The sequence below is a fragment of the Artibeus jamaicensis genome, unplaced genomic scaffold (genome assembly GCF_021234435.1).
Source record: "Artibeus jamaicensis isolate MK-2021 breed Jamaican fruit bat unplaced genomic scaffold, CSHL_Jam_final scaffold_537, whole genome shotgun sequence".
NCBI lineage: Eukaryota > Metazoa > Chordata > Mammalia > Chiroptera > Phyllostomidae > Artibeus > Artibeus jamaicensis.
The window spans coordinates 32,802,728-32,814,952 of record NW_026522047.1 but is presented as its reverse complement, the minus strand read 5'-3'; the positions used below and the strand labels follow the sequence as shown (position 1 = coordinate 32,814,952).

Here is a 12,225-nt window from a genome sequence, read left to right as displayed (position 1 = left end):
CCCCATTGTACTCAGTTACCTTTGTAAGAACCCTATCTTCAAATAAGGTCTGAAGTGCAGGGAGTTTGGAGGGAGATACAATTCAACCCATCGTACCTCTGGCCCTTGCCTACCTCACTGGATTCAAGTCCTTTCAGTCTCCCCCTTTCTCCCACAGTTTTAGATATGACAAACTTTGTCACTGATGCTGCTGCTCTGCCTTTGTTTTTATACATTTCCATCTCGTCATCTTATATACCAGGGTCCCTTTGCCAGGAATACTCAGTCCTCACCGCCTCCCTTTGTTCATTCCTTCACCGCATTTAGGTCCCTGAGCAAATATCCCCCTTCAGATACACCCGTCCGTGACTGCTGTACTCAGATAGCTCCTGTTCTTCCTCTTCATCTCGCCCCACTACTTTATTCACTGTTATAGTTACTATGTCTGTCTGGTATATAATGTGTTATTTGTGCTTTTTATCCTGTAGAATGTAAACTGCATAATGAAAGAACTGTGTTCATGTTGTACATTTTATAAAACAGTCCCTTAGCTTTGCACAGTGGCAGTGTTGTAGCCAATGAGGTTTATCCGAGGTGCAATTATTGCTAATTGAAAAGTTTTCCCAATACCCCACTGTGACGACTTGAAAAATATAAAACAGTCCTTTACATATATATAGCATTCATTCATTCATTCATTCAGTTATTCACTCATTCATTCTCAGGAAAGTCAAAAATACACACAGATAGAACCACTTTGTTCTCAACTTCAATGAGCAGGCTTTCAAATTTGAAATTTTGAAATATAATTTTTATTTATCAAATGAGCAATGTTAATGGTAATGCCCAATGCTGGCAACAGTTTTGTGAGCTAAGAACTCTAATGGGTTTTAGGAGGTAGGATAAGTGGCTGCAATAGACATTTTTGGTGGTCCTTATTTAGAAACATTAAAATGTTCATATACTTGCACTTAGTTATTTATACTTAACAATATGTCATAAGGAAATAACAAAGTCTGCAGAAAGAGACCTATGACCACAAGTAATTCAGTGCTTAATTCTAGCCATGAAAAAACTTGAAGCAAATTAAATATAGAAAAATGAGTTTCAATTATAGCTGTATACAGTTGTATGCAACAAATATCCCTACTACATCATCTGAAGTAAATAGAAACTCATTGTTTTTTTAACTTGACTATAGATCCAAAGGTAAGTTTTCAACAATCCTGCAAGAGACCAAAGCTGTTTGCAGGTTACTGCTCTTCCAGCGGAGCTAGTTGACTATCAATAGTATGTTAGTTGCTACATGATCGCTAAGGGCAACTCTCCTCCAGGGGTTGAAGATTTGCTACAGAAAAGAAAAGGGGCAGAGCAGAGGGGGAGGGGGAAGAAGGCAAATAGCAACATGTTGTATCTCCATCGGGAAAACAAAAAAGGTTTCTCAGAAACCCTCAGTTTACTTAGTATTCTGCCATATATCCAAACTTAGAATGCCTGGGAGACACAAGAGGAGGCATTCCAGCCCTGAGACATTTGTAGGGCATATGCATATGTGATTGCCAACTCTCAATGTTTACATAGAGGGAAAAAGCCATGTTCTTTGGTCGACTTGGAGAAACTTTCTGAAAGGTGGACTCATGTACAAGAAGCTTAACAGATACTGCCTTCAGGTTCAGTGTCTGCGGCGGCAGGAAGCGAGGAGAGTAGGCCTGAGCGTTTTTGAACTGTGGTGCGGTCAGAACAGAGGTATGCGTCCTTTCAATAAGAAGCACTGGAGCTGGCCGGATACCTCTGAGTGGCCCTGCCTCAAGGCAACGGGCTGGTGCTTTCCATTCTACTTTAAACAGTCATTAGATGCTGACGCCCCTCAGGGAAGAATTTCGATGAAGCCCATCTTTTTGGCTGAATGTACTTTGCAGAGAGGAGCACAGCTGAGAGCAGCATCATTAACATGGATGGAGATGGGGACTGAGCGGTTATTCCTGAAGCAGCGAGCTGGGCGGTGCCCCACAGGGTCTGCTGCTTTGCCAAATAAATTAGGAACATTCGAATAGGAAAATGCAGACACTATGCAAATGTTTTCGAAGAATTGTTAAATGGCATAGGAAACAGTATGTGAAAAGTAAAGAAAAATCTATGAAATTATATGTGATATGATGACAGATATACATTATATTTGTGTATCTGTGTGCTGGAGAAGGAGATTGAACATTACCCCAGTCCATGCCCAGGACTCCATCATTATGCAGTTTATTCATGTTGATCAGCAGTGATTTGGCATTCTCACAGACTAGTACTCAGGTTGCCACAGAAAGGAATTCCATGGCCTCTGGCAGAGACTTTTATATAGACTTCGATATGCTTTATTATCTCACTACTCTTTGAATTCAGTGTCTCTATAACAATGTTATGTAGTTCCTGGTATAGAAAAAAAACATTGTTTTTCATGGAGTAGAACAAAGCAAAACAGATGTGTAATGGTTTATTATATTTTATTATATATTATATAATCATAATATTATTTTAATGTATTTATTTCTTAATATATACTTCCCTCCCAGTGAAGAATACTTCAGTGATAGAGTATTTTGTAATCTCAGTTAAGTTTGTACTTAGCATAAGCTGCCTGGTTTTCTATGGGTGCTCAACTATGTTGTTCATGGTGGTGAGACCCTAATTTTTAGTTTCTGTAGGTATTTAGCAAACAAACAAACAGCCCACTGGTGAGCTTCCTGGAGTAACTATATTAATAACTCTCTCTCACTGGAACCAACTGTGACTGCGTGGCCAGAACATATTTTGAGATATTCCCAACTCTACTCAATTGTTCTATTATTTAATTTTGTAGTCTCTGATCATATAAATATTCTAAATGTTGGTATAAGTCCATAAATTTATCATTGCTGCGTACCTTTCAGAAGGCTTTTGTCCATGGTTTTATTCTCAAAAACATGCATTTTGAATAATGGACTCTGCATCTGATATAGTGCTATTCTTTCTATTCTTATTTTACTGATCAAAATGTATCCTTTATTTAAGTTATGTCTTTCTAAGGCCTTTTTACCAGTGGTGAAAGAGCTTTTGGGTTAAAGTGGCTCATTCATTGCTTAATAATCTATCTTTGTCCGTTAGAAGAATACAATAGGCTCTAAATTTCTTCTGCTAGTCCTACTTAAAATGTAATATACTACAAAAATATTCTTTCAATTATTTAATTTTGCCAAATAATTTGTATTATTTAGAATTATGTTTCCATTCAGTGATTAGAAAAATATAGAGTAACTATGGTTCAAACAGATATAAGTTCAATTCTATTCCCCCTAAAAAAGCCATAAGGTAGGCAGATAAGGAATGCAACTTTCTCACTATTTTTCTAGTTTTGGTAACTCCCTGTGGGTCAATATGACTGCTCAAGTAGCAGCCATCTCCACTTTCTAGGCAGCTGCCATGAGGAAGACGGATTAAGAAAATCTGTCTTCCTTTTCAATTATTCTTTGCAATTAATATAGTACAAATGCAGAAGGCTACATGAATCAATATACTATTAATAAACCATCACCCAAATTACGAGAGTCTACCTTGTCACACACCACAACAGCACTGCACTTGCCACCTCACATCACAACCATTTTCCCTTCTAAGAGTGATCACGCCTTACTTTTATTGTAAAACTTTCCTACCTGTCCTTGTAGATTATCACTTGAATGAATAGTGCTGAACTCATTAGAACTTACTTTTTCTTAGTTAAGTGCTATTAATATTTTTTAATCTATGCAATTTCCTCAGCTTTATCTTATTTTAATATTTTTGCTTGCAATTTATTTATTGAAGAACCCTGATGATGTTCTAGAGTTACTCAGTCAAGATTTAGCTGACTGCATTTCCCTTCTCTACCTTAACATAATTTGTTAATTTTTAAAGAATATGGGCTTGATATAGAATTTTATGTTAACAGATATTTATTTTAAAACCTCAGAGAATTAGTTTTACTGATTTTTTGCTCCTACAGTTATTGATAAGAAATTAGCAAATATTAGGAATTATTGTTCCCCTCTTATGTTCTATTTTTGCTTCCAAGATTTCCTTTCTATCTCTGGTTTTCATTAATTTAAATAGATGAATTTAGGCATGAATTTCCTTTTATCTATTGTTCTTGGAGTTTACTGACCTTTATAAATATATAAAATTGTTTCCACAAAATTGAGATATTAATCTTTGCAATTTATATCTTCTCTCTTCTCTCTCTAGAACACTGATGTGCAGGTTTGCAGTTTTGATATTTTTCATTAATTCCCTGAGTTATTCATCTTTCTCCCCTTTAAATAGGATAATTTTTATTGATCTTTCTTAGATTCATTGTCTGTTCTCTGTTATCTCCATTCAAGTATGCATATCCAATGATATATGTTAAATCTTAAAAATTAGATTTATAGAATTTTCATTGGATCCTTTTTCATAGTTGCTATTTCTCTCCTGATACTCCATACTTTTTATCAACTGGGAACATATTTTCTTTTACTTCATCAAGCATAACTGTAATAACTCTTGAAAAATTCTTGTCTGCTATTTCTAATTTTGATATATTTGGATGTTGATTTTATTTTCTGTTGAGAATGCTTCATATTCTTTAGTTCATGAAATGTTGATTGATTTGAAGTTTTTCATCCTTTCTCAGGCTAAAAGGAATGAACAAGTATCTGTCTTTTCTTTTAAGATTTTATTTACTTATTTTAAGGAGGGGGAGAGAAAGAGAAGGAGAGAAACTTCATTGTATGGTTACTTCTCACGTGCCCCCCACCGGGGACCTGGCCTGTAAGCCATGCATGTCTCCCGACTGGGAATTAAACTGGTGACCCTTTGGTTTGCAGGCTGGCACCCAATCCATTGAGCCACACCAGCCAAGGCAAGTCTTTTGATCAAAATAATTATTATCTGCATAAGTACTACTTTGAAAAAGCTTACACTGGCATACTAGAATAGAAATGTTCATATATTTTTATTTACTCTACAAAACAATTTTGTATTATTTTTATATCTCTAACTACACAAGGCATTTGTAGTAACTATACTACCATTATAGGCATAATTAACTTTTGTTATTCTTCATTACTTCTTGCATCTTCAACCTCCCTCCTGGGATAATTTTTGTTCAAAATATTATAACATTTTCTTCTATGTAAATTGACTGGTAACAACTTATCTCCCTTGTTGGCTTTCTGAACATGGTTTATAAAATAGTTTAATTATTGTTCATTGTTTTTGCTACCTATAGATTCTACATCAGAAGCTGAATTGTGGAGCACATCAAAATAATATTTCATCATCTTCTGAGCTATATGGTTTCAAATGAGTAAACTACTGTCAGTCTTATTAATGCCACTTTAAAATATTTTTTCTCTCAAAGTTTTTCTCTTGCACATATATGTTTCAATACAATGTTTAATTATGATAGGCCAATTATGTGGTTTTCTTTCTTTTTATTTTTTTCTCTCTTGGTGTTTGTAGAGTTTCTTAAATCTGTGCTTTGTTATCTTTTGCAATTTTGGAAAGAAAATCTCTTTTCAACTACTTGATTCCCATTATGTCTCCTGCCCTCCTTTAAGATTTCCTTTACCCCTAAATTTAACTTTTATATAACACCCTTAGGTGATTTTCTATCTTTATATTTTTTCTGTATCTGTGCACTTTTTAATATTTTCTTCCGACCTGTCTCCCAGCCCTCTAACGCTGTGTTTTGTCAGGGTAGTTCTAGCCTCCACCCAATCACAGAACTCATAATTTTTAAATGTTTTAGTTCTAAAGTCTCCATTTGCTTTGTTTTTGTTTCTTTTTCACATTTTTTTATTGGTGTTCAAGTACAATTGTCTCCATTTTCCCCCACCTCACCCCCAGCCGTTCCTACTTTCCACCTTGATCCTACCCCTCTTTGGTTTTGTCCATGTTTTTTATGTATTAACCAATTTGTTGATGTTATCAGACTTGTTTAAAATGTCCATGAATATTTTAAGGTCTGTATTAAATTTCTTCCTTTTTTTTATACACTTGGGCTTATTTCAATTTTTTTCTCTTTTGAAGTCATATATAGCTGTTTCTTTATATGGCTGTTTTTATTGTAACCCTAATATTACATGTAAAATGATATAGATATAATTTGAGGCATACTATAGTGTTATTAATCACTTTAAGGGTTTATCTTTGCTGCAGATAGGAAGCTAGAAACACAATTCCAGATTACCTCGATTCGATCAGGCCTTCAGTCTTTGTAAGGTTCAAGTTATTCTCAGTTCATTCTATTTTTTTATTTTTAGTTTGCATTCTTTATCTCATTTAATCCTTAGAATGCCTTTATAAGGTAGGTGTTTTTAATCCTCATTTTATATGAGAAATTTAAAACTCAGAGAGATTAATAACTCCCTGAGTAACAGATTCATACCCAGGGTCATCTATGTTCAGAGGTCAAGCCCTTACTTCTGCTGTTACAGTGTTTCTTTTTTTTAAATTTAATCTTGCCCTGGCTGGTGTAGTTCAGTGGATTGAGCACGGGCCTGTGAAGTAAAGGGTCACTGTTTCGATTCCCAGTCAGGGCACATGCCTGGGTTGCAGGCCAGGTTCCCAGGAGGGGACACATGAGAGGCAACCACACATTGTGTTTCTCTCCCACCCTTTCTCCTTCCCTTCCCCTCTCTCTGAAAATAAATAAATAAAATATTTTTTAAATAAATAAATAAATAAAATTTAATGTTTATTATATTTCTTTCCCATTACCATTTAGTCCCCTTACACCAACCCCCCTCCAGTTCAGTCTCACTCCTTTTCATAGCCTTCCTGGGTCACAAACCAAAGGCAGTAGGACGGAGTGGTTACCAAACACTTTTGGTAGGTGGCCCCTACACTCTAATCTGCCTCTTAGTCCTATGGTTTTTTCTATAGTTCTCCTCAGCTTTTCAGTTGTTAGGCCATCTCTGGAGGAATATGCATCTATTTCTGATACCATTTTACCATTTATGCTTTTCTGTCTGTTGGTTCTTGTTCCAAACTTATTCACTGCTTTCTTAGCTCTCTGGTGCCTCAAGCATACTATTTTTTCTTAATATTTAAAATAGCTTTTCTAATTATTTTTTACAGGGCAGATTTTCTGAGTCACCTTGCTTACAGATGGCAGTGGCAGAACATATATACAGTAAGTTGAGAACAATAAAATGTCATTTACTTTGTAAAAAATATTTTTTAATTCATCGGTGTGGCATTGGTTAATGAGATTATATAGATTTCAAGTGTACAATTCTATCATGCATCAGCTGTGTATTGCATTGTGTCTTTACCACCCAAAGTCACATTTTCTTCCATTTCTGACCACAAAGTTCATGTACAGTACTTCCAGGTATCTTCCATTAAGAGGGTGTTCTATAGTGATTGCCTACTGATTGACTTGAATTCAGCAGCCGACACATAGGTATTATGAGGTGTAAGCAAGGTGTTTAAACATATTGCAATATATAATAAACATAAATTAGTTTAGGTTTTCAATGCAGGATTGAAATTAGACACACTGAGTTTATCATCTACAAGCTTTGTGTCATTAAAAAATTTGCTTAAAATCTCTATGCCTTGGCTTTTTTTCAACTGTTGAATTGATGAAAATAGTATATGGTATATTTTTCTTAGAAAGTTTAAGTGAGTTAAGTAGTAAGAACACTGAATGTTAACATGCTACTTCATCAATTTCACATTATTTCATTCCTTTACTTAATGCAGTATACCCTTTCATATAATTTGCTTAAATAACAAAAGTTTATATGTATTTGTCAGTCAAAAATTCAACACAATATTTTATATAATTTTACTGTCTCATATGTCAGATATGAAGAAATTGACCATAGATAGGTTTAGGGATATATAGTTATATAATCAGTGTTTTTTTTCTCCTATAAGTAAAATAAAAGCAAAGAGCAGGATGTGCAAAAATAAAACCCCAACAAAGACGAACATCAGAGTTTTGGCTGAATACAAGAAACATTCCAGAAGCTAAATAACCCAGACCACAAATGTCACCAATAAAAGGCAGAAAAAATACTAAAAGAGGAAAAAGTACAAGAGTACAGTCAATTTCATGAGTAAAGTTGACCCTTTCACTGGTCTGTGTATTTGTTTTACTATCTGTAATTACTATAGTAGTCATCTGTCTATAATAATAAATATGTAGAAGCTGTTTACCAATGTCAGATGTCCTAAGTACTTTTATGTATGACCCATAACTTTCCCAACTCCCCCTTTTGGAGGAAAGAAAAAATTACTCTTCCGCCACAAAGTGATTTTTCTCTTCAACAGCCTCTCCCCACCAATACCATCGCAAAAGTACTTAGAAGCATGATAATGAATGTTCTACTTTTTCACCAGCCATACTGAATAGCTTCTCTATACAACTCAAATTTTCTTAGTCTCTGGCTATATATGAAGTTCAAAGAGACCCCACCAATGACCAATCAATCACTAGCTTGTGTCCTTTCTACCCCTAAAATATCTGCAGCAAATATACATCACCACCTATTCTCCTTGCCACCATTTCTGTGAATTACAAGCATCTCTCAAAAGGAATTAAGCAACAGAATTGCGTCTCCTTGCCTTCGGTCTTGCTTTATCAAATCCATTCTTTACAAATCAGCCAGAATGAAATACTTAATAAGGATTAATAACTTTACTCTCTTACTTAAAATGAATCACACGATATACAGATGATGCATTATTGATTTATATATCTGAAACCTATATAATTTCACTAACCAAAATCACCCCAATAAATTCAGTAAAATTAAATAAATAAAAATACAGAGATGCCTGGATAAGTAAATAACACAAATCAATGCCTTTTCATGGGCATCAGAATCAGTAAGAGTTAGTTGATATGTGCCTTCTAAGAAACTTTCATTGTCAGTGTTTCCAGATTACACTGTTTACTCCTGAGAACCTTCACTTTTTCCAGGTCATTTCATCTGTCAAGCTAAAATTTAGATGAGACATATACGAATCACTCTGCCTGGAATGTCCTTCACTCACACTCCTACCTCTCCCCACCATGTCTATCTCCTAATCATCCCTACATCTTACTATACATATTAAATCACCCATAAAGCTCTTTCTGCTCCCATACACTTCTTAGGAAATAAATTGACTTCTGAATCTGTATTTACATGTTCCTGCTGTAACATAACATGTTACAGAACGCAACATGTCTTTCTGATTTGTTTTCATGCAACAAGCAAGTGTTACAATGTTTGTCACACAAACAACAATTACAATAAAGTTTCTGACATGACTTTTTTCCATATTAGATCCAGAAGACACCATAAACTCCATGTATTTTACCTGCAAGGATGCTTCTTTATTTACCCTTCAAGTGTTCATTCTCTGAGCCATCCCTAGAACATATTGACATAATTATAAATATAGTTTATAGTATTTCTCATGACATTTCAGAATGAGGAGATAATGATATACATGCAGGTTCCAATTTATTTTCTAAGCAGCTTCTTCTACCTCCATCTCCTTTTCTTGTAATTGATTAACAATGCTAGGGATCAGAATAAACTGAGTATTTCAGACCTGATTTTTGAGGAAAAGAATAACATATCAGGAATGTCTCCTACTTCAACTTGGACAGTGCAATATTGTCATAGCACATTTAGGGAATTCTAAAGACCAGTTTATTGTTTCTGGAGGTAAATGGTTAGGGAAATAGATATGGCCTCTCTTTTCAAGGAGTTTACCTACTACATAAGGAAACTGACAAACAAATAATACTCTAATGATCTACATATACAAACTGAGAAGGTATGTATTCTGAAAAATATGAAGCATGATGCAATGGGAGCTTAGAAAAAGGCCTATGATCTAAATTATTATTGGAAAGGAAAGCTTGAGTTGAAATTGGAATGAAATAAAAGATAATTGAAGAACAAATGAGGAGCAGGCCATATAAAGGAATAGTGTAAGCAAAGACCCTGAATCAAGAAGAGTCACTGCTTAGTAGTGGAGCTGAGAGAACACCAATGAAGGCAAATTCAAAGCCAAAGAGTTCATCAGCTTTGGAAAAGAGTTTATTTATCTTTATCATTAAGTGCATATAGAACCCATTGGTATATTTTAAAGACAGAGATGGAATCATCAGATATGCATTTTTAAACAAATAATTATTTTTATTTGTGACTTGATATCTAGAAAAATTACTGTTGTTGACTCCTTCTCATTCTAGTACAGAGAGACAAATTAAATAACTGGAAGAACAAAGACAATGATCATATCCTATGAGACCCTTCAATGTTGACTAGGTTGGCTGGAAAGAAGCATTGAAGAACTGAAATGAATTCTCTCTTCAGAGTCTTCACATAATGTCCATTTGACACTGTTTCTTGTTTCTTGTTTCTTAAGTTACGAATCCTTGGGGCATAGAATAGGATCTTTACTCCCAGGTGCATATGCTGGTATGATATTTGAAGAAGGAAAATTTTAATTTAATATAGGGAGAAACAAGTTTCAAGGCATCTTTAATAAAAAAAGGGCTTCAGAGGTCAGTATGTTGTGTCAGAATTCAAAACAACTGTAATAACCAGAAACTAGATAGCAATATAAACACTATTCCTTGGGGGAAAGTATACATGCTTAAAATAAAAGTGCTTGGATATAAACATGACATTTAAACAGGCTTAGAAAAACAATATGGTCAGCTATATACAGAGGATTTAATCAAAAACAAAATCTTCTAGCATTTGCATTTCATTTTCTACACTTCATAGCATTGTCATGGTACTACCCGTCTCTTACATTTTTAAATCACACTAAGTCACCTGGATGTTTAAAAGCAAGTAAGGAAAAACAAGTTTAATATTTTTTATCTCAAATTATTCTGATCTAGGAAGGAATGTAATTTTATGGATTCTCTGAGTATACAAAACAAAACAGTTCAGGTATAATCTAGTATTTGTAAAGTTTAAGTATTGCCACATTATATTTTGAATTTTTATTTATAATTTGTGATGTTTTATCATGTATTTCAGAGAAGTTATAACAAAAAATAAAATCTAAATGTAATGGCACTCATATACTTCATGTTACTGGTAAAGAGGAAAATCCATTTTATCATCACACTTATTATAGAGTTAGACAGAGCTGACATTAAGTTTGAACTCCATCACCTTGGGAAAGTTACTTAACCTCTTTAGGCCAAAGTTCCTTCAATGCTAATCATAATTTCTTTGAAGTTTTATAGTGAATATTAAAATTAATGTCTATATATATTTTCTAATATATTTATAAAGATATATATATATATATATATATATATATATATATATATATATGGTATATATAAGTAAAAGATACCTTACCCATAGGAAAAGCATAAGCATTCAGTGTTACAGCAGGAAGTCGATATCACTCTCAACTTGGTTAACTGGAATGGAGATTTTATAAAGGACTATTGCCAGAGAAATGGCCAGAGTGTAGGAAAACCACACAGCAACGTGCAATCATACAGGGCCAGTAAACACGAGAGAAAAAAAGAGTACGTTAAAAGGCCCATGTAACAGGAGACTTGATCCATGGAGGACACAGAACACATGAGGAATTTTGCATGAAGAGAGATGTGTATTAAATGCCCTGACCTTAATCATTTATTTTTCTTCTTCTCTGTGGATCTTCTCTCAGTGCCTACCTGAGTGAACTTAAGTAGAGGCTGGAGGATTAAGAATTCACTGTTGTCGTTCAGCCTTCTGGGACACAAGAAGGTAAGAACACAGGGCACAATAGAAGCAAATGGAAGAAATGCAGCTCAGTAAGTATCAATAGAATTTTTTAAACTTGTCTGGTTAGTAGAGATGTTTAACAAATCATAAAATCATACATTTGATCAATGTTCACAAAGTAAGTATCAATCAATTCAAGAAACAGAAAGTAAATGATATTGGCAATAAGAATATAGGGCAATGTATGGACCAGAAACATTGGAAGCTATTTTTTCTTGAGCTGAGAGTAACTGCACCTCACATATTGACATGAAGCACCTCTCTCCCTCAGTACCTACTGGTCTCTCTCAACAACTTCTACCTTGAATTTAGCACTTTTAAGGAGGAGAGATATGAACGTTTGACTCCATTGGATACAGGGACCAAAGTCACTATTGTATCCAGTCTAATGTGGGGAGGGGGCATCATTTGGATTCAGCTGGTGGGTTTTGCTCAAGGTTTGTAATGA

The 12,225-nt window shown here is 34.5% G+C and overlaps 1 pseudogene; it reads left to right on the top strand.

Annotated features, from left to right (window-relative positions):
* Positions 1 to 528: 528 nt before the first annotated feature.
* On the top strand, positions 529 to 655 carry LOC119056580 (uncharacterized; annotated as a pseudogene).
* Positions 656 to 12,225: the final 11,570 nt, after the last annotated feature.